We start from the raw sequence: 24,877 nt of genomic DNA, 5'->3' as shown, positions 1-24,877 counted from the left end.
TGGGGTTGGTGTGAAGATTTCTATAAAGTGCTGGTGTATAGGAAAGAAAGAAACTCAACAAATGCATCAGTGAAGGCTACTGGAGCTGAGAAGTAAGTGGCTGATGCAGACTTAACCAGGTCATCTCTGATTGGGACATGAATGAAAAGTTGAAATATATATATATATATATATATATATATATATATATATATATCAGTTAAGAGGGATGGATGTTATAATCAGAGCATGCCATGGATGAATGACAGGGACTATGAAAATATATAAAACCTAAAAGGAACAGAAATTTTCTCAACTCCATCCCATGTAGCCATGCAGAAATACACACAAGCCTTTTGTACCAGATTTGCCTATTTTGTGCATCACCAGATCTTCAAATTGTATAACTTAAAGTCATAAAAAAATTGCACAAAACATTATGTAAGCCAAACAAAACCCATCTTTCATCTCTATGTAGCCTATAATTTCCCAGTTAGCAGGGTCTTAGAATGTTAACGTTTCTCAAGCTGAGATTATATCTACAGTCTTGCTATTTATACCACTTAATAAAAATCATCATTCCTTTGTTACTATTCAGTTAGAGGAGCTATACATGTGCTGTTTATTGGTGCGTGAAAATAGCTATATTTAAAGTTATGGTATTACAGAAAGAGATATAGGATAATTTTAAAATGTCACGAGCATACATTATTTACTATTTTCAAGCACTTCTTAAAGAACTCATTGTTAGCTTTGCTTCTTGATATACTTTTCCTTACAATTCTGGTACTTGCTGGAAAAAATGTTTCGGCTTTTGTAGTCATCAATAAGCTTGTATATAAGACCTCTACTAATGTCATGGTAATGGGGTTTTGAGATGTTGCAACAAGTTGTTGAAAATACTTGAAGACGGGTTGGGGATGTGGCTCAAGCGGTAGCGCGTTCGCCTGGCATGCGTGCGGCCCGGGTTCGATCCTCAGCACCACATACTAACAAAGATGTTGTGTCCGCCGAGAACTAAAAAATAAATATTAAAAAAAAATTCTCTCTCTCTCTCTCTCTCTCTCTCTCTCTCTCTCTCTCTCTCTCCTCTCTCACTCTCTCTTAAAAAAAAAAAGAAAATACTTGAAGACATAGGCTATACATATAATAGCAAAAAAATAAAGCATTTGAGAGGAAAAATATTTTTCCCTTAACATCACAAATTTAACACATAAAAATTGGGAAACTATAATATATGTAAAAGAAATAAATTACCACTTTTTATTCATGATCTTAAGTGAATTAGAGATATTAATAAAAGTATATAGTGAAAGTGTAGTTAAGTCAAATGATATGGCCTACACTCTAGATAGGTTTGTCTGTGACTAGAGAAAATATAAAATCTACCAAATAATGTCAGAAATCATATTAGTGCAGACAAATAATTACTAGTAAGAGCTAGGGATAAAATAAAAGTGAATACCCATTCTAAAATTAATTTTTAAATCCCAAAAGGTATAATTAATATGCAAAATACTATATAGACATATAAAAAAATCCTTTGAAATCTTAAACGCTAATAAACTAAAATTACAAAATGCCGCAGTCTGGCTGGGCACAAAATAACCGAGCCACCACACACCTTGTAGATTCAAAAAGCAACTCTTTATTCCCGAACTCTCACTGACACTCTACCCACACTTTCTGTGAACACACTGCCTCTACCTGGCTCTGCGCACCAATTCTCTCAGAACCCCGTGAGAACTCAATGGGAACTCCAAAGAGCGGGTGCCTGAGGCAGCAGGATATGCCCTAATCCTGGAGCCGCCCTATTCCCAGCAGGATCCACCCTAAACCCTGAGCCACCCTAATCTCTGAGCAGGGTCACCTTTCAACCAAAAAATGCCATGCGTCATTCCTACTTGGCTATGGCTCTCAGCATCTCCCCCCTTCTGTTTAAATAAACAACAAGCAATGTGGCTTAGGGACCATGCCTGTTAGGTTGTCCAATTCAACATATGGTTCTTACCCCTCATCGGATGAGCTGACCTCTAGGCGTCAGCCTCCTGTCTTAGGTTGATACCACTGCAATTGGATCATACCCGTCACTGACTACCAGTCCAGCATACAGCCATACTTGTGGATAGGCCTATGTGTGGTGAGCCATTTCAGCGGACCATGGTCGCCATTACAAGATGGCGCCGGCTTCCACCGTGGATTGCGACAAACAACTCCTTATTAGGGAGAGTTGGCGCGTCATTGTTTAACACCCTATGAGAAAGGTCCACATGGCGGCTTTGCATTGGGGCTTGGTGTGCTTTATTAAGTGTGGGAGGCGCGAGCGGAGAGAGAATGCTTGAAGACATGTCTGAGTAAAGGCCTGAATAAACTGCTGAGAGAAGATTCCTGAGTCGTGTCTTCCTTTGCTGGTGAGGGGTCATGACACCTATGCACCAGTGGGGGGTGAGGTTCTTTGCCTCACCTCTGTTGGCCCCCAATTTTGGCCTTGGTGCCAGTGGGGGGGTGAGGTTCTTTGCCTCACCTCTGTTGGCCCCTAATTTTGGCCTTGGTGCCAGTTGGGGGGTGAGGTTCTTTGCCTCACCTCTGTTGGCCCCAAAATTTTAGACCATCACTAGCAGAAGGGAGGAAGATACAGAAATGCCACAACACCAAGCCAATTGATGGCTCCTTTGGAAAAATTGTATCACCGGTGACAGACATCATCAGTAAAGATATGCCAGCACTACCACGATTTGCTGCACCAACAGATAGTTCACAATGCATACAAGTGATACATAGTCCAGGCAAGTTCTGCAAGCAGTTCAAAGCAGAGGAATCTATCAATATGTCCATTTCCTCCCAAAGAAAATCGACTTCTTGATTGAGCATTACTTGTTATTATTCATTGATGCATCAGTTCATACAGTTTACTGTGATAGCTATCATAGAAGCTGTAGTTTGGTTTTTATCTTTGTCTTCATTGGCACTGGGATGAAGATAGGAATTCTGGCAATGATGCTAAAAAGAAATTATGTAACATTACATTATCCTGAACAGAATTATTAAATATAATGAAAAGGAAAGGTGAAAGTAAACAAACAGATGTGTTAACCTCCTTATTTGTACACATATCAAACCAATCCTCAACAGCTGTTACCCAATTTAAATTAAACCATTTAAATCATGTGAATAATAAAAAAAAAATTCAGATCCATTTTTTCAGGAGCGCTCCTCATATATGATATATGGACATATGCACACACAGACATACAACACAAAACAGAAGTGTGCACATATAACATACAACACATAAGACAATAGTAAAGCCCTTGTAGCTTTACATAGGTGAAATCTCCATTGCAATGTTTAAAAACTCCACAGTCAAAAAATAAAACTGATCAGAAAAACATTAACTTAGGTCTGCATGAGCTCAAAAATAAAATAGAACTTTATGATGTGGGAAAAGGCAATAATAAAATAGATATTGAAAAAAGCATCCTGGTTAATCGCTGTCCAGATGTAAGAATAACCAAGCTGGAGCTCTGAATATCAGCTGCTATGGATTTGAGAAAAATCATCTTCTTTTTGGTCTGTAGAAATCACTTTGGTTAGTCTCTCTGGAATCCAAATCGGCTGCTGTTCTCCCTGTGGAAACACACAAACAGAACCCCAACTCCAGACAATCACTGGGTCAGGACCTTTCCATTGTCCTGTTAGAATATCCTTCCAAAGTACCTTAGGCTTATGTATATTCTTTAGACACATATGCCTTTCCGCAGCACTAAGCCCTGATGAATCCAAATTTAAAAAGTTTAGAGTAAAAAGTGGTATTTTAAGTTTATCTTTGGGGGATAATATACTCCTTTCCAATTCCCTCTTTTTGCTTTAATTTTAATAGTTTGATGAGCTCTTTCAACTATGCCTTGTCCCTGTGGATTGTATGGGATTCCTGTTATGTGAGTAATGCCAAATGATGAGCAAAATTGTTTAAAAGAGGTACAGGTATATCCAGGACTATTATCTGTTTTTAACTGTTTTGGAATGCCCACAGTGGCAAAATTTTGTAAGCAATGAGCTATAACATCTTTGGGTTTTTTCTCCGGCATGAAGGGAGCCCATCAAAAATCCAGAAGAAGTATCAACTGTAACATGCAAATATTTTAATTTTCCAAATTCTGGCAAGTGTGTGACGTCCATCTGCCAAATATGGTTAGGTATCAATCCTCTAGGATTGACTCCAAGATTAACTTGTGGTGAAAATGTCACACAATTTTGACATTGTTTTATTATATGTCTGGCTTGTTCTTTAGTTATTTTAAAACCCTTTTGTAAAGTATTAGCATTGACATGGAACCTTTTATGAAAATTTGTAGCTTCTTCTAGTGTAGAGAAAATATGTACGTCATGTGTAGTTTTATCTGCTAAATCATTGCCCAAACTAAGGGCTCTGGGCAATCCTGTATGTGCCCTGATATGTCCTATAAAGAATGGATCTTTTCTGTCCTAGATTAGACTTTGTATAGTGAAAAACAAAGAGAAAACAGTAGAAGAAGGAGAAATCCTACCAGCATCTTCAAGGGATACTATAGCATTAACTATATACTGACTATCAGAAAATAAATTAAATACAGAATCTTTAAACATCACAAAAGCTTGTAACCCCAAAATGCCATGCGTCATTCCTATGGCTCTTAGCAACAAAATAACCAAATATAACATTCAGTTATTTAAAATTCTTGGCAAAATCATGGAAATCATCAATTATGTCTATATCCTAGTATGGGGGGAAGAGTTGTCACCAAATATAGACACTATTTCAGTTCTTCCCTATATTTGTATTCATTAACATTGACCCTTTAGAACAAACGTTGATTGTCTACAGACTGAGGGCAAATGCCAGCATTACCATTTGCTTGTTACTTATTTTTGTCAAATAAAATCTTACTCTAGAATTCTAATTTATAGAATAGATAAAATCAATATATAGGTTCCTCTGTGGTTTGTCAATAAAAAAAAATTCTGCAGGGAGTCCCTGAATGTTAGAAAACACAGTGCAATGAATAGTCTAAAAAAATTAGTGAGTGATACCAGAAAACTTCTAGAACAAATAAGTGAATTTAGCAAAGTAGCAGGCTATAAACTTATCACCCATACATCAAATGCATTCTTATGCATCAGTGATGAATACAATGAAAGATAAATTAGAAAACCTACCCATAATAGTCTCAAAAAATAAAAATAAAGTATTTGAAAATCAATCTATAAAAAGAGGGGAAAGACCTCTACGATGAAAGCTATAGAATACTAAAGAAAGAAATTGAAGAAAACCTTACAAGATGAAAATACCTCCCATGCTCTTGGATAGGCAGAATTAACACTGTTAAAATAGCTGTACAACCAAAATCATTATACAAATTTAATGCAATTCCTATTAAAATCCCAATGACATCCTTCATAGAACTAGAAAAAGCAATCATGAAATTCATCTGGAAAAATAAGAGATCCAGAATAGCCAAAGCAATCCTTAGCAAGAACAGGGAAGCAGGAGGCATCATAATACTAGACCATAAACTATACTACACAGCTATAGTAACAAAAATGGCATGGTATTGGCATCAAATTAGATATGTTGTTCAATGGTACAGAATAGAAGACACAGAGAGAAACCCACATAAATAGAGTTATCTCATACTAGACAAAGGTGCCAAAAACATACACTGGAGAAAAGATAGTTTCTTCAACAAATGGTGCTGGGAAAGTTGGAAGTCCATATGTAGCAAAATGAAATTAAACCCCTATCTTTCACCCTGCACAAAAGTCAACTCAAAGTGGATCAAAGACTTAGACTCTAGAACAGTGACCCTATGCCTAATAGAACAAAAAGTAGGCCCAAATCTTCACCATGTCAACTTAGGAACTGACTTCCTTAACAAGACTCCTAATGTGCAAGAAATAAAATCAAGAATCAATAAATGGGCTAGAATCCTACTAAAAAAAGCTTCTTCAAAGCAAAAGAAACAAACAATAACGTGAAGAGAGAGCCTACAGAATGGGAGAAAATCTTTGCCACCTGCACCTCAGATCCAGCATTAATCTCCAGGATATATAGAGAACTCAAAAAACTTAATGCCAAAAAAAAATAATAACCCAATCAATATATGGGCTAAGGATCTAAACAGACACTTCACAGAAGAAGAAATACAATATATCAACAAATATATGAAAAAGTGTTTAACATCTCTAGCAATTAGAGAAATGCAAATCAAAACTAAGATTTCATCTCACTCCTGTCAGAATGGCAATCATTAATAATACAGGCAACAATAAATGTTGGTGAGGATGTAAGGGAAAAGGTTCACTCATACATTGCTGGTGGGACTGCAAATTAGTGCAATCATTATGGAAAGCAGTATGGAGAGTCCTTAGAAAGTTTGGAATGGAACCTCCATTTGACCCAGTTATTCCATTCCTACTTTTATACACAAAGGACTTAAAATCAGCATACTACAGTGACACAGCCACATCAATGTCTATAGCAGCATTATCACAATAGCTAAACTATGGAAACAACCAAGCTGCCCTTCAAAGGATAAATGGATAATAAAATTGTGAGATATATATATATATATATATATATATATATATATATATATATGAAATATATACATTGAAATATTACTTAGCCTTAAAGAAGAATGAAATGAGAGCATTTTCCAGTAAATGGATTGAACTGAAGAATACAATGCTAAGCAAAATAAGCCAATCCCATAAAACTAAAGGCCACAAGTTTTCTGTAATATGTGGATGCTAATTCACAGTAGGGGGACACCCCCCAAGGGAAGAATCGAGGTACTTTAGATTAGGCAGAGGGAGGGGAGAGGGATACAAGGGTAGGAATGAAAATAGAATGAATCAGACATCATTACCCTATGTACATATATAATTATATAATCTGTGTAACTCTACATCATGTACAACCAGAAGAATGAGAAGTTATTCTCCATTTATATATGATGTGTCAAATGCATTCTACTGTCTTGTATAACTAATTAGAAAAAAATAAAAAGGAAAAGAAGAATCAGTGCATTAAAAGGATCTACAACTGTATCACACCTAGAAAAATAACAAATGACTCATATTTTATGCATTTCCCCATAATAAAATCTCTACAAGTAAGCAAGCAAGCACTGAATGCTGATGTATAATATATAGATAAGAAATCATACTAGATATAGACACAATGTAATAAATTAACTCTGAAACTCTTGAGAATAGAGTGCCATATAAAGATACAATATATTCTAAAGGACATTTTCATATGGCTCAAGGCCTATCTCACTAACTGGGGACATGGTTATGTAGGTTGATAGGACGAAAATAATTTGTCTGTATCACACATACCAAATTTTTCCCAGAACTTTTGTGACATAAGTGGCTGTATTTGTTGATAACAATGTATTCCAGCTATCTCCAGAGAATATATTCATTTAGTTTAGGGTTTGAAGTAAGTTTTTAAAAATATTTTTATTAGTTACTCATGGACCTTTATTTTTATTTATTTATATGGGGTGCTGAAACTCAAACCCAGTGCCTCGCACATGCTAGGAAAGCACTCTACCACTGAGCCACAACCCCATCCCCTGAAGTAAGTTTTATAAGTAAATTTATTAACAGAAATGTTCAAAATTTGAAGAGAGAGAAAATATAAAGTGATTATTGCAAAGACAAATTTTCTAAAAATGAGTTTTTCGAAGTAATTACAGATTTAGGAAAATTCCTTTATCATTTTTTATTTAAATTTAGATACAAGTGTCATTTTCACTTGCCCTCTTTCTGTGCTTTAAGCTGCAAAGCCCAAAATACCATGTTTACCATGTGCTATATGATTGGGATGTATGTATTTGCCCTGATTTTCTTCTGCAATATTTCCATGAAAGTTTAATATTAAAAAGAAACTCTAAGTTGGGTGCAGTGGTGCATGCCTGTAATCTCAGTGGCTCAGGAGACTGAGGCAGGAGGATTGTGAGTTCAAAGCCAGCCTGAGCAATTTAGCAAGGCCCTAAGCAACCCAGTGAGACCCTGTCTCTAAATAAAATACAAAACAGGGCTGGGGATGTGGCTCAGTGCTCAAGTTCCCCTGAATTCAGTCCTCTGTACCATAAAAACAAAATAAACAAAAACAAAAAAATTCAATTTACAAAGAGAAAAGTTATGATAAATAGAAAATAGGCACATTTTCATTGTATACAGTTGCCTGCCCACTTGTACTACATTTTGCATCACAAATCCCAGCCACAGATCCTGTTTCCCAAATCCAATTTCAACATCAGACTCCTCTCATTTTTCCTTTATGTTATGAGAACTTGGCACATTCTTCTGCTTTTTGATCTTTATTTTGCTCATGCTTAAAGTGGTGTATATTTAAAAAAAAAAACTTCTTTGTGATGATAAGAAAATTTTTGATGGTACAATGTGCCACTTAGCCTGATGTCTGGTAAAGTGTAAATGAAAGAATACAATCTTTTTTAAAAAAGTAATTTATTTATTTATTTTAATTAAGTATACAATATAGCCAAATGCATTTTGATTCATTGTACACAATTGCAGCACAACTTTTTAATTCTCTGGTTTTACACAATGTAGTGTCACACTGTATGTGTAGTCATACATGTACCTAGGGTAATGATGTCCATCTCATTCCACCATCTTCCCTACCCACATTTCCCCTCCCCATCCTTCCTCCCCTTTTCCCCATCAAAGTTCTTCTATTTTTACCATACCCCCCCCATTGTGGATCAGCATCCACTTATCAGAGAGAACATTCGGCCTTTGATTTGGGGGAATTGACTTACTTCACTTAGCATGATATTCTCCAACTGCATCCATTTACCTGCAAATGCCATAATTTTATTCTCTTTTAATGCTGAGTAATATTCCATTGTGCATATTTACCACAGTTTCTTTATCCATTCATCTATAGTTTTTGATATTTCTATGATTAAGTGGGGTCAGTCCCTCCACTTTGAGATGTAAGTCATCAGACTCTCAGTTATCAGCAAATTAGAGACAGAGACAGAGCCCTGGTAGATGAATAGAGCTGGCATCCATAATGTGTGTTGGCAGTTGCCAACTGATAACTCAGAGTCTGTTGACTCACATCTCAAAATGGAGGTGCTGACCCCACTTAATCATAAAAATATCAAAAACTATAGAAGAAATATCAACTTAAAAGAATGAGTAAATTCTAGGAAGGATTTACATGAAGTCTGGGACTTCTGGGAAGAATCCCAAGTAAGAAAATCATTCTGATTTGTGAGGAATGGTTTGAAGAGAAGTGTCATCAAAATGATGGCATTCTAGAAGGCAATACTCAGATTCCCTTCATTGTTGGATAAAGCAAAGTGGGTTCACAGAAGACAAAGGAAATCAGATGTTGTAGTCAACTTTGCATCACTGTGGCCAAAAGACCTGACAAGAACAATGTAGAGGAAGAAAAGGTTATTTTGTCTCATAGTTTCAGAGGTTTAGTCCATGTTCAGTTGACCCCTCAGCTCTGAGCCCAAGGTTAAGCACAGCATCATGCTAGAAGGGCATGAGAAGGAAAGCAACTAGGACATGGTAATTAGGAAGCAGAGAGAGAATCCTCTACCCAGGGACAAATTATCAACCCCAAAGGCACTCACTCCCCCATCATCTCCAGCCATACCCTATCTCCTTTAGTTACCACCCAGTTAATCCATATCAGCAAATTAATCCACCAATTAGGTTAAAGCTTTCATAATCTAATCATTTTACCTCTGAACCTTCTTGCATTGTCTCACACATGAGCTTTTGGGGGGACTCCATAAATCCAAAACATAACAGCAGATGAGAGGAGAGGAAACCTTAAATCTTCCATTATGCCCCAAAGAAAAGGAGAACATGCCATCTCTGTCTTTCTGAGTTGAGGTGTATTCCCAGCACAGAGAAAATGCCTTTTGCTTCATAAATTATAACTGCTAACACTGTTCTGTCACAGGCAACGCTTATTTGGTATCTAATCTTGCTGCAAGCTTATTGAGAATGGAAGACAATCCATCCTTCTTCTTTCCCTCTCCGCTTCCTAAACTGATTACAGTCGTGAATGCTCAGAATAAGATACTTATTGAGTTGAACTTGGAGTTCTTTAAATGCAGACACAAATTATGTCCTGATGTGGATTCTGTACATAGGTAACAATAGCTACTAAACCTGAAATTTTTTACACTACTAAGATTTTTTTGTGGGTAGGTATAAGATCTGAACTATAAAGAAGGAGGAAGCACAGCAATTGAAAGGTGTGTTATTATCAACAGGTCCAGATCCAGACATCTTCTTGTGGTAGAAGAAAGGGCAGGAACATTCAAATACGGCAATGTCTTTCCAGGGCTATCTTGACACTGATCAAAGTTCAACAGTACCTAGTGCCAACTCCACAACCATAACAAGTGCTGATGTAGGGAACCTGTGACACTACCTCTCCTCCTGAAGCTTAAAGAAAAGTGTCAAAATTACAAATTCCAGCCCTGTGCACTGGAACACACCTGTAATCCCAGCAGCTCTGGAGGCTGAGGCAAGAGGATTGCAAGTTCAAAGCCATCCTCAGCAATTTAGCAAGGCACTTAGCAACTCAGTGAGACCCTGTCTCTAATAAAATATTTTTTTAAAAGGGCTGTGTATGTGGCTCAGTGGTTAAGCACCCCTGGATTCAATCCTCAGTATCAAAAATATAAATAAAAATAAATAACTAGATTCCACTTTGGAACCCTTCTTTTACCCCACAAATTAAATTATTTTTCCCAACATTTAAATTGACGTCAACTCTTCTTTAAAATTGCTTTTTGGAAATTACTTTAAGAACTAGGATTGATGCTTTCTCATAACCTGTTTTTTAATATTCCTTCCCCTCTCCTCTCTGGTAAGTTTTCCAATTCTGGCTACACATTAAAATTACCTGGGGAACTCTCAAAACTCCAATGCCAGGGACCACCTCTGAGAGATGGTCTGAGTTAATGACCTAGGATAGAACCCAAGCTTCAAAATTTTTAAAATTTTTATGTTATTCTAATGCGAAACTATTATTTGAAGACTGTTATTCCAGCCAATCCCACTCATATCCAGAACTACAATTATTATTTGTACTTATGATCCCCAAATTTAAGCCTTCAGCCCACACTTGCTTCTAATGCTCCAAATGGGTGATTACTTGGCATCTTTCTTAACCTGCTGAACCACACATGCTAGGAGGTTGAGAATTGTGTTGATTTGTTACTTGCCCATTTTATTCCAACTCCCAAACACAATATCTGGCACACAGATGTTTATTAAATATTCGCTGGTTAAATAATTGTGGGGCTGCCTTGTAGGATTGAGGGAGTTCATTTCTTTTGAAAAAAAAATGTCACTTTTAGCAGTACCATCATTCTTCATTGACAAGACAGTAAAGCAAGTATAGAAATCTAGGGTACAAATGCAGCTCATCTCCTGCATCTATTCCTGGAATCTGCCAGAGAGAACTTCATCTCACTCTTCCACACATGGAAAATTTAGAAAATATTTGTATTCCAAACATATTTGAAGGCAAATCATCCCATTTATACAAAACCACATTGAATTACTTGACAAAGTAATGCTGGGCCATATTAATTAAAATTTTTATTGATTCTACTTTAAGATTATCTGTAACAGAAAGAAAACAAGCTGTTTTGACTAGTTAGATTTTTTTGAGAGGTTGTTCCTGAGAAACTAAAATTTTACCTATTTTCCTTTTGTTTTCAAAACTACCCTCTCAAGGAAACAAAATTAAATATGACTCTAAATTTTTTTTATGTGTGAAACATCTTATTCCTTTGCCCTGGGCATCTTTTATAAATAAAATTTTCATCTGCTCACAAAATCTTCAACTCAAGGTAAAGCCACTTGCAAGAAGGGCACAAAAAGGGGACACAATGGCCGACTGATCTGGACTTTTTATATTAATCTTCTTATCTCAGGTAGAGAAAGGGAGCAGGCCACATCAGAGTCATTTCCTCCCAAGGGAACATTTTGAAGCACTTACCATATCTTTGATGTCTTTTAATTTTGAGAAGGCTATGTCAGTGATTAAGACTAAACCAAACTCAGGCATGACTGTCTCCAAAGCCTGTGGCCAAGCCACTTTAAAAGAACCACCTTGATGATGTCAGCATTCCTGCTTCCTAGCCTCCCAGTATGAGCTTCTTAGAAGAGTACCAGGTACCTGGTAAGTCTCCATCAGCTCCCAGGAGTTTGAGAACCTTGCTATAGCCATCTGAGTCAACTTTGCATCTCTACTGGCCTTCAGGTCCTAGGTGCAAGCCTCCATCCTTTGGAAATGGAAAGGAACAAGTGGTTTTCATCCCAAATCCTGCTGCCCATTATGCATCTGGTAAAGAGAGATAAGCATCCATGGACCTTCAGAAGCCTGAGAGGAACATGGCAGCTTACCATTTTTAGAATGTTAGTTTTGTTTTGTTTTTCCTTTTTGCTTCCCCTTTCATCATGATTCAGTGGGAACTGAATCACTGCACATGCAAATGGCTATAATTGCTTAGGAAATGTAAATAAAGAGCTATAATCACTCAAACTAAATGGTGGAAAACCAATTTTATGAGGAGAAACCTCTCTATTTGCATGAAAATTTTGATTTCTCTAATGACCTCAACTTTTCATATCTTTTTATAGCATATGAACAGTAACTATCATTGAATTTGATTAGTTGTGAAAAAATGGTGAAATTTGGAGAAATAAAATAACTTATCAGACCTAAAGGCCCACCAAATAATCTTAGTCTTTGAAGAGTCATTTGCAATATAACCTTTGGAAATGTTACGTTTCCTGCTCTATCCTCTCCTCTGAAAATAGAATAATTTGTTAGCCAAGAGGGATGTATTGAAGCATGTCTATCATGAAAAGGCCAAATTAAATACAAGTAAGGTATTTAGAACCTTTCTTTTGTTAAAGTAAAATTAGCCAAAGTGGAAGTGAAACTGTGTTATATGGCATTCAGAACAGAAAATGTCACTGGTTAAGGGGGGAAATAATCCATGTATTAGAGGAACAAGCATATAATATAAAAATGAAAATTTTCTCATATATTTATTGATAAAATTTTAGGGAATTATTTGATGACAACCCACTGAATAAATCAGAATAGATTATATAAAAAATATTGTATATACAATATGGAGCAATGTGTGGAGTAATTACATAGAATCTAAAACTCAAAACAGACATTGTAGTTGAGAGACTGAGAATACTGAATATAAATATGAATGGGACATGGGAAATACATTTTAATACCCTGAACTTATTTGAAATGAAGTTATCTTTAGTTAATATTTTCTTTTTCAGCATAATTCTCCAAATCCCACACCTACAAACGATGTCTATCAACTCTTCAAGGCTGAAGTTATGACAACTTTTAAATTATACCAACCACCTACATGCATGGGATTTGAAATGAAGTCTGGATCCTCTGTGGAAAACAATAAATTTAAAATATATCTCATGACCTTTGATGCAAGTATCTAAGAGAAAGACATGTAAATCTCCATTTATGCCAGGATTGGACATTTATGATGTACTAGTCAGGGTTTGTCCAAGAAATAAAACCCAGAGAATATAATAGGATGTATATTCACACACACATGCATATACAGAGAGATTTATTGTAAGGAATTTTTCACATAACATGGAGAGTAATACATCCCAAATTCTAAAGGTGAGTTGACAAACTAGACACCCAAGAGAGCTGAAAATGTAGTTTCAAATTGATTCCAAAGGCTTGAAAATCAGGAAAGTCACTGGTATATTTCTAATCTGAAGTCAGTAGGCACAAGGCCCAGAGAAAACCAATATTTCAGCTTGAGTTTGAAAAGGAGCAAAATATGATAAGCCAGTTTGAAGGCAGAGGGACAAGAAAAAATTCTTTTGGAGAGCATCAATTTCTTTGGTTCTATTCAGGCTTTTTGACTAGTTTGATGAGCTACTCACATGAAGAGGGGCAAGATACTTGACTCAGTCTACCAACTCAAATGTTAATTTCATCCAAATAATTGCCCCACAGAAACACCCAGGATAGTACTTGGTCAAATAATTGAATGCCCTATGATTGAGTCAAATTGACAGTATAAATTAACTGAAATAAATGTCCAACCACATACTTTGAGAATACCTGTGGGAGGAGACTTGGCGCTATGAGTGTGCAGTCAGTTACAGATGACGTCAGCAGTGCAATTTTAGTAGCAGCAAAAGTTAGCCAATAGATTGAAATAAATAATAAAAGAAAGTGTCTTACAAAACGACACCTTGAGTATAAAATACAAGATGGGACGACTTTAATACTAGATCAAGGAATTATGGGTGTCAACTGAACTAAAATTATATTAAGAGTAATGTTATCTTGAAAGCCATTATATATATATAGTTAATAGCATCACCTTACTGACTGAAAGATAATGTTAAAATTCACAATGCATAGTATTTGGATCATATTTAAAGGCTAAGACTTGTGGGCTGGCTGGCATTGCTACTGCTCTCTAAATCTCCGTTCTTGTCTTCCTGGCATACTAACACAGCATTTCCAACTTCCCTTGCCTTTAGGTGGGTCTGGCCAATGAAATGTGTGCAGAAGATATGTGTGCTTTCACAGGCTAAGGATTTTAAGAGAATGTTCTTAAACATTCCTCCACACATTCAGCTCTCCTCTTTTGCCTCTGAATCCAGAGCTCTGGTGGAGGCCCACGGCTCAAGGGCATCCAGGGTACTGCTGCCCTGTAAAATTCTCTGTGATGATGAAAATGCTGTACACCTACTTTGCCCCAACAGTAGCCAGCCATATGGAATTTGAAATGTAATTATGAGGACCAAGGAACTATACTTTTAATTTTTTAAGTTTTTATTGGCTATTCTATCTTGCAGATTAGCTCTAGAGGACAGAAAAGCCACTCCACAGAAAAGATTGGATCACTCAATGACACATGGAGGAAAGCATACCCCCAAAGCATGTGTTAAACGTCAATTTGAGTAATAAATAAGCTCTTATAATGCTAAGCCCTTAAGACCGGGGAGTGTTTGTTATAGCATTGAGCATACCCTGACACATTGCCTCCATATAGGTTGAGTTATTCTTTTATTAATTCAACAAACATTTATCAAGGTCTGACTATGTGTCAAACACTTAACTACTCAGAGCAAACAGCATGATAGCATTTTGTGTCAATTCCTGATGTCTTTCAAGTCCCATGGGGGTGAGGAACTGGGAAATTGGGAAATCCAGCATGCCCGTGAGTGATGAGCAAACTTGCCTTTTGCCTGAGTAAGAATCACTTCACCTCTCAAGGTTGTTCACTGAAAAACCAACGTGCACAATGGCTTAGCTAAAGGGCCGGCAAGGACCTGTATTGATGGCATACCCACCAAGAATGAATGCATAGACACACAGAGCCGGTGGCTGGCTGCCTTCCCGAGGACTCACAGCATTACTGACTTATAAATGAGAGTCATAAAGACCACATAGTTTTCATAATCACCCAAAGACATGTACCTAGGAGATTGTGAGGCCAGAATGGGAACCCAGGTCTCTGACTCAAAAGTAGGTAAATTTTTCCAATAAAACAACTCCCTCATCAGAAAATTCCTTGTATATTTTACTAATTTTGTCAACAAAACAAAGGGACATGAAATTCCTAATATATTATTGGGAAGATTTTAGATGAGCCACCTAAATATAAGAGATGTTAAAACGTTAAGGCACTATAATGCTTTTACATTAACTCATTCTACTTAAATTCTATTTTAAGATCAAATCATAAGAAATGTGAGTTCACTGTAAGAAGGAGACTCCTGAAATTAGAACATAACCAATAATACATGTAAAGAACAAAGACAAAATAAATATCTGCAGATTACACGCACTCAATGCTTTCCTCTTTCATTTTGTAAAAACATCAATAAAAGTTCTAGCAACCATTTGATGAAAATCATTTGATGAATCTCCAACAAACAAGGGTTCTTATTTTATTTTCAGGTATTACAAAATTTGTTTGGCAGCCCTCCCACATCTGAAGTTCAAAATACAAAATAAAGGTTTACTCTAGAATGGGAAATAAAATTTAATGTTATTTCAGTATCAATAAAGAGAAAAATATGTCAAATATCCCCCAAAGCGACCTACTCACTTCTAGAATCTTTCCCCATCTGCAAGGAGATGAAGAAATACTGTAACTATAAAAAAGAAAACAAAATAACTTGCAGAAAGGAAGCATCTTTTAGTTCAGAACATAGCAGAAATGAATTTAATATAAAGGAAAAATAAAGCATAAATTATTAAAATTTAAAAATATCTTCTCACTGTACATGCTGTGAAGCAGTATTTTAGTTACTTCCTCAGCTAGTTTAAAGTAGCCTATGTTCACTAGCAAATTAGAAAAAGATCCTGAAGGAATCAGCAGGACACTCTTCAATGCTTTTGGCAATACTGTGTGGAAAAGGAGGACATTATAATTTTGAATTGCCAATGATTTAGAAGAACTGGACTCTGAATATAAAGATGTTTTAGGAATACCAATTTATTTCATTTATATTTTTCTCTCTATGTATGCCCAAGAGAGATACATAACCAAAAAAATTAGCTAAATAGGACTAGAAACTATACTTTAAATAAGTACATAGTAAAAATTCAAATAAATGAGAAGGTATAGACAAATGGAGCATTTTGGCATTTTTCTTTCTTAATTGTAAATGAAATCAGGATGCAGGTCGCAATGCATGGTATTTTAATTTTGATGAAAAATGTTCAAAGGAGGATTTACCTGCTAGAATTGTACTAAAGATAAAATAGATTAAATGAAGCCTGCTATATGTAGTACTAACCCAGTATTAGTTATTATTAGTGATTTTTCTTTGGAAAATAATATAATTTTTTTACAGGTCAGGAGTTCTTCTTTATTATTCTGATTTATTATATATGACAGCAGAATGCATTACAATTTATTTTACACATGTAGAGTATATTTTTTATATCTCTGGTTTGTATATAAAGTATATTCACACCATTCATGTCTTCATATATGTACTTAAGGTAATGATATTCATCTCATCCATCATCTTTTTTACCCCCATTTCTCCTCCCTTCCTCTTCCACTCCTTTATCCTATCAAGAGTTCAGTCTATTCCTCCCATGTTCCCCCTCCCAACCTCACTATGATTCAGCCTCCTTATATCAGAGAAAACATTCGGCATTTGTTTTTTGGGGGGATTGGCTAACTTCACTTAGCATTATATTCTCCAACTCCATCCATTTATCTACAAATTCCATGATTTTATTCTCTTTTATCACTGAGTAATATTCCATTGTGTATATATACCACATTTTCTTTATCCATTCATCTACTGAGGGGCATCTAGATTGTCTTCTTGAATTACTCATGTTGTCCTCACAACTTGTGAGGTAGAGACTTGTGAAGTAGAGACTATTATGGTGAATATTTTGTAGAAGACACAGAAACATAAAAGTGAAGTGGGTCAGCTTATTAGGCATAATTGCATAAGAATGTTTCATTAAAGTTCAGGTTCTTAGTTTCTCCCGGTGTCTCCCTGCTGTAAAAAGCCTGCTTTGAGGAGCAAATAGCTCAGCAACTGCAAGCATTGGAGCCAGGCAAACCCTGATACATTATGTGAATCATTCCATTAGTTTTTTTTTTCTTTTCGTGGTTGACTAAGTTTTTTTTTTATTTATTGGTTATTCAAAACATTACAAAGCTCTTGACATATCATATTTCATATATTAGATTCAAGTGGGTTATGAACTCCCATTTTTACCCCAAATACAGATTGCAGAATCACATCAGTTACACATCCACATTTTTACATAATGCCCTATTAGTAACTGTTGTATTCTGCAACCTTTCCTATCCTCTACTATCCCCCCTCCCCTCCCCTCCCATCTTCTCTCTCTACCCCATCTACTGTAATTCATTTCTCTCCTTGTTTATTTTCCCATTCCTCTCACAACCTCTTATATGTAATTTTGTATAACAATGAGGGTCTCCCTCCATTTCCATGCAATTTCCCTTTTCTCTCCCTTTCCCTCCCACCTCAGGTCTCTGTTTAATGTTAATATTTTCTTCCTGCTCTTCCTCCCTGCTCTGTTCTTAGTTGCTCTCATTATATCAAAGAAGACATTTGGCATTTGTTTTTTAGGGATTGGCTAGCTTCACTAAGCATAATCTGCTCTACTGCCATCCATTTCCCTGCAAATTCCATGATTTTGTCATTTTTTTAGTGTTGCGTCATAATACTCCATAGTGTATAAATGCCACATTTTTTTATTCATTCATCTATTGAAGGGCATCTGGGTTGGTTCCACAGTCTAGCAATTGTGAATTGTGCTGCTATGAACATCAATGTGGCAGTATCCCTGTAGTACGCTTTTTTAAGGTCTTCAGGGAATAGTCCGAGAAGGGTAATAGCTGGGTCAAATGGTGGTTCCATTCCCAGCTTTCCCAGGAATCTCCATACTGCTTTCCAAATTGGCCAAACCAGGTTGCAGTCCCACCAGCAATGTACAAGAGTACCCTTTTCCCCACATCCTCACCAGCACTTGTTGTTGTTTGACTACATAATGGCTGCCAATCTTACTGGAGTGAGATGGTATCTTAGGGTGGTTTGGATTTGCATTTCTCTGACTGCTAGAGATGGTGAGCATTTTTTCATGTACTTGTTGATTGATTGTATGTCCTCCTCTGAGAAGTGTCTGTTCAGGTCCTTGACCTATATGTTGTTTGGGTTATTTGTTATCTTATTGTCTAACTTTTTTGAGTTCTTTGTATACTCTGAATATTAGGGCTCTATCTGAAGTATGAGGAGTAAAAATTTGTTCCCATGATGTAGGCTCCCTATTTACCTCTCTTAGTGTTTCTCTTGCTGAGAAAAAAACTTTTCAGTTTAAGTAAGTCCTATTTGTTGATTCTTGTTATTAACTCTTGTGCTATGGGTGTCCTATTAAGAAATTTGGAGCCCGACCCCACAATATGTAGATCGGAGCCAACTTATTCTTCTATCAGACGCAGAGTCTCTGATTTGATATCTAGCTCCTTGATCCACTTTGAGTTAACTTTTGTGCATGGCAAGAGGAGGGGATGCAGTTTCATTTTGTTGCATATGGATTTCCAGTTTTCCCAACACCATTTGTTGAAGATGCTATCCTTCCTCCATTGCATGCTTTTAGCTCCTTTATCAAATATAAGATAGTTGTAGCTTTGTGGATTAGTCTCTGTGTCCTCTATTCTGTACCATTGGTACACCTGCCTGTTTTGGTACCAGTACCATGCTGTTTTTGTTACTATTGCTATGTAGTATAGTTTGAAATCTGGTATTGCTATACCGCCTGATTCACACTTCCTGCTTAGAATTGCTTTTGCTATTCTGGGTTTTTTATTTTTCCATATGAATTTCATGATTGCTTTATCTATTTCTACAAGAAATGCCATTGGGATTTTGATTGGTATTGCATTAAACCTATAGAGAACTTTTGGTAATATCGCCATTTCGATGATGTTAGTTTCGCCTATCCATGAACAGGGTATATTTTTCCATCTTCTAAGATCTTCTTCTATCTCTCTTTTTAGGGTTCTGTAGTTTTCATTGTATAAATCTTTCACCTCTTTTGTTAGGTTGATTCCTAAGTATTTTTTTTTTTGAGGATATTGTGAATGGAGTGTTTTTCCTCATTTCTGTTTCAGAAGTTTTGTCGCTGATATACAGAAATGCCTTTGATTTATGCATGTTGATTTTATATCCTGCCACTTTGCTGAATTCATTTATTAGTTCTAGTAGTTTCTTTGTATACTCTTTTGGGTCTTCTAGGTATAGAATCATGTCTTCTGCAAATAGTGATAATTTAAGTTCTTCTTTTCCTATTTTTATGCTTTTAATTTCTATCGTCTGTCTAATTGCTCTGGCTAGTGTTTCCAGAAGTATATTGAATAGAAGTGGTGATAGAGGGCATCCCTGTCTTGTTCCAGATTTTAGAGGGAATGCCTTCAATTTTTCTCCATTCAGAATGATGCTAGCCTGAGGCTTAGCATAGATAGCTTTTACAATGTCGAGGTAAATTCCTGTTATCCCTAGTTTTTCTAATGTTTTGAACATAAAGGGATGCTGTACTTTGTCGAATGCTTTCTCTGCGTCTATCAAGATGATCATATGGTTCTTATCTTTAAGTCTATTGATGTGAATAATATTTATTGATTTCCGTATATTGAACCAGCCTTGCATCCCAGGGATGAATCCTACTTGATCATGGTGCACAATTTTTTTGATGTGCCAGAATTTTATTGAGGATTTTTGCATCTAGGTTCATCAGAGATATTAGTCTGTAGTTTTCTTTCTTTGAGGTGTCTTTGTCTGATTTCGGGATCAGGGTGATGTTGGCCTCATAGAATAAATTTGGCAGAGCTCCCTCTTTTTCTTTTTTCTGAAATAACTTGAAAAGTATTGGTATTAATTCTTCTCTAAAGGTTTTGTAAAACTTCGCTGTATACCCATCGGTCCTGGGCTTTTCTTGGTTGGTAGTCTTTTGATTGCTTCTTCTATTTCTTCCATTGATATTTGTCTGTTTAAATTGTGTGTATCCTCCTGACTCAGTCTGGGAAAATCATATGACTTAAGAAATTTATCAATGTCTTCACTATCTTCTATTTTATTGCAATATAGATTTTCAAAATAATTTCTAATTGTCTTCTGTATTTCTGTAGCATCTGTTGTGATATTGCCTTTTTCATCCCGTATGTTAGTAATTTGAGTTCTCTCTCTTCTTCTCTTCGTTAGCATGGCTAAGGGTCTGTCGATCTTATTTATTTTTTCAAAGAACCAACTTTTAGTTTTACTAATTTTTTCAATAGTTTCTTTTGTTTTAATTTCATTGATTTCCGCTCTGATTTTAATTATTTCTTGCCTTCTGCTACATTTGCTGTTGTTTTGCTCTTCCTTTTCTAGGGCTTTGAGATGAAGTGTGAGCTCATTTATTTTTTGGTTTTTCCTTTTTTTGAGGAATGATCTCCAAGCGATGAATTTCCCTCTTAAAACTGCTTTCATTGTGTCCCATAGATTCCGATATGTTGTGTCTGTATTTTCATTTATCTCTAAGAATTTATATATTTCGCCCTTTATGTCTTCTGTAACCCATTGATCATTCAGTAACATATTGTTCATTTTCATGTGATATTGGATTTTTCCTTCCTTCTTTTATCATTGATTTCCAGTTTCATTCCATTATGATCAGATAAAATGCATGGTATTATCTCCACCCCTTTATATTTACTGAGGGTTGCCCTATGGCATAATATATGGTCTATTTTTGAGAAGGTCCATGTGCTGCTGAGAAAAAAGTATATCCACTTGATGATGGTTGATATATTCTATATATGTCAGTTAAGTCTAGGTTATTGATTGTGATATTGAGTTCTATACTTTCTTTATTCAACTTTTGTTTGGAGGATCTGTCCAATGGTGAGAGAGGTGTGTTGAAGTCACCCATAATTATTGTGTTGTGGTCTATTTGATTCTTGAACTTGAGGAGAATTTGTTTTATGAACGTCGCAGCACCATTATTTGGTGCATAAATATTGATAATTGTTATGTCTTGTTGGTGAATGGTTCCTTTTAACAGTATATAATGTCCTTCCTTATCCCTTTTGATTCACTTAGTCTTGAAGTCGATTTTATTTGATATGAAGATGGCCACCCCTGCTTGCTTACGAGGACTGTGTGCATGGTATATTTTTTCCCAACCTTTCACCTTCAGCCTGTGTATGTCTTTTCCAATCAGATGTGTCTCCTGGAGGCAACATATTATTGGATTTGTTTTTTTAATCCATGTTACCAGCCTATGTCACTTTATTGGAGAGTTTAAGCCTTTAACATTTAGAGTTACTATATGGTTTGTACTGCTAACCATGTTTGATTATTTATCTTTTTTTTTTAAATTTAGTTTCTCCATGATTATCTTTCCCCCCACCCTCTGTCATTACCGAGGCACTTGCCACTGATGGTTTTGGTTGTTGTTTTTCATTTCTTCCTCGTGTAGTGTTTTGCTCAAGACACTTTGCAGTGCTGGTTTTCTGGCTGCAAATTCATTTAGCTTTTGTTTATTATGAAAGATTTTTATTTCATTGTCGTACCTGAAGCTTAATTTTGCTAGATACAGAATTCTTGGTTGGCATCCATTGTCTTTCAGTGTTTGTAGTACGTTGTTCCAGGATCTTCTCGCTTTCAGCATCTGTGATGAAAAATGCGTTGTTAACCTTATTGGTTTGCCCCTGAATGTAATCTGCCTCCTTTCTCTTGTAGCTTTTAATATTTTCTCTTTGTTCTGTATATTGGCTATCTTCATAACAATGTGTCTTGGCGTTGGTCTACTGTGATTTTGTGTGCTCGGTGTCCTGTATGCATCTACAATTTGTATATCCGTTTCCTTTTTTATTTCTGGAAAGTTTTCTGTAATTATTTCATTCAGCAGGTTACTCATTCCCTTGGTTTGAATCTCTTTATCTTCCTCTATCCCAATAACTCATAAGTTTGTTTTTTTTATGTTATCCCATATCTCTTGGATGTTTTTCTCATGATTTTTTACCAGCCTTTCTGAGTTGGCTAGACTCTTTGCAAGATTATATATTTTGTCTTCATTATCTGACATTCTGGCTTCTACTTGCTCCATTCTGTTAGTGATACTCTCAATTGAGTTTTTAATTTGGTTTATCGTTTCCTTCATTTCTAGAATTATTGTTTGATTTTTTTTATAATCTCTATCTCCTGATAAAGATGCTTAACTTCTTCTTTTATCTGTTTATGTAATTCATTTTCAATGTGTTCTTTCACTGTTTGGATTTGCTGTCTTGTATCCTCTTTAAGGTTCCATTCCATCTGTCTAAGGTATTCCTTGAGTTCTTTATATGACCATTTTTCTGATGACTCTAGGTCCTCCTGAATATTTAGGCTGTCCTTCATTGTTTGTACTCCTTTTCTTCCTTTCTTTTTTATGCTGCTCATGCTACTTCTTGTTCTGTTTGGCTGCTGAGTTACTGTTTACTCTTATAAATTCATTTGATGCTTGGGAGGAAAGATATTAGAAGGGAAGGGAAGAAGTCACTAAAGAGAATGAGAGTAGGCAGGTAGAATTCAAGGAAGGGGGAATAAGAAAATTGTAACTAAATGAAAAGATAAAAAGAAAAAAATAGAAAATAAAGAAAGAAAAAATATTTTTTTAAAAATAATAATGATAATAAAAATATGAAAATTAAAATTAAAAAATAATAATAAAATAAAAAATTTTAAAAAACATTAAAAACATTTTTAAAAAGTTAAAGAAGAACAACAAAAAATGAAAATGAAAGAAAAAAAACCAAATTTAAAAAAAAAAATAATAGTAACAAATGCAGTCATAGAGTTCGATTAACTTCTCTTCCAGTAGGTGGAGCTGTGCCCACTGCGCCAAGCTTCTCCTCTCAATAGGTGGGAACCAATCACTGTGCAGGAGCTCTTCCTCCCAGACTGGGTGGGTCTCCAATCCTGAGTTCCTAGGGCCTTCTCTTGTGTTTCCTCAAGCCAGGCCCCACTCACCTGTGATACTCACCACAATACTGGCTACACGTCAGGTCTGCTGCTCCTGGGAGCCCTGTTTTCATGAGTGCCTGGGCACACTCTCCCTGTTTGCCTCCCTCAGACCCTAAGTTTGTAGAGCTTGGGGCTGAGAACCCCCAGCGAATTTGCTTGCCCTCTGGGCCACGCCCCCGGTAGCTGGTGCAAGAGACCTCATTTGTCAGCACTGGTGGGAGCGGTAGCTGGGAGTTCTGTGCAGCGAGTCCCGCGCCACTCCTGATTCCCTCAGTCTGGCTATGGTGCTCACGGGAGAGCTGGGAGGGGCCCTTATGGGAGAGCTGAGAGGGGCCCTTAAGGTTTCCCCGCTGGAGAGGGAAGGCTAGGGAATTACACACCTGTTGCAGCTGGTTTCAATGAAGTTATCTCCTCTGCCAGTGACGTCAGTTCTCTGCCATGGTGGTATCCCATGCAAATGGTGACCGTTCGTTCCCTTTGCTGGGTGATCAATGCAACAGGTGGGTCCTGACTGTCTCTCCCAAGCCCCGTTTCAATCCTGTGGCCATTGCCTATGCAGGCTCAGTTGGCTTTCACCTCTGTAAGTTCAGAAGGGCCGACCAGTTATTTCATCAGGATCATTAGTGCTGAGTCAGGAGAAGCAAGCGAACCGGAGCTTGAATGCAGCTGATCCGGGCTCGGTGTGTGTTCTGAGAGGCCCAGACTGTTTGCCCCAGATCCACGTCAGCTCAGCATTGCCTAGTATCCTGAGCAAATAGCATTTAGACAGTTTACGTCTCCCTATGCCCGCGCAGCTGAAGAGGTCAGAGACTTGATCTCTCCGCGCCCGCCGCCATGTTGAATCTCAAAATAATATAAATTAAAGGGCTTAATAAAGTTATGCCTTTTGCAATTTTGTAATTTATTTTGCAATTCTGAGACTTCTTCAATTAATTTCACTATTGTGATAATTTTATAATATGTCTATAATTTCTTTGATATTTCTCCTTCTAAAAAGCAAAGCTAAATTCACCTCCTGAGTGTACTGGCTTTATTAGTGACTGGCTTCTATGGATAGAGTGCAGAGTGACAAGCAAGGATATGAAGGACTAAGTCACAAAAGGCACTATGGCATTCTCCTTGCCGTCTCTCTCTCCTTTGGATTACTTGCTCTGGGAAACCTGCTGCCATCTCATGAAAGCATTCTGGCAATCCTTCAGAGAATCCATGTGGTGAGAAACTGAGTCTTCTTGTCAACAGTGACCAAGCAACTGATGTTTTCTGC

The sequence above is a fragment of the Ictidomys tridecemlineatus genome, chromosome 6 (genome assembly GCF_052094955.1).
Source record: "Ictidomys tridecemlineatus isolate mIctTri1 chromosome 6, mIctTri1.hap1, whole genome shotgun sequence".
NCBI lineage: Eukaryota > Metazoa > Chordata > Mammalia > Rodentia > Sciuridae > Ictidomys > Ictidomys tridecemlineatus.
Note: the sequence above shows the minus strand (reverse complement) of the source record.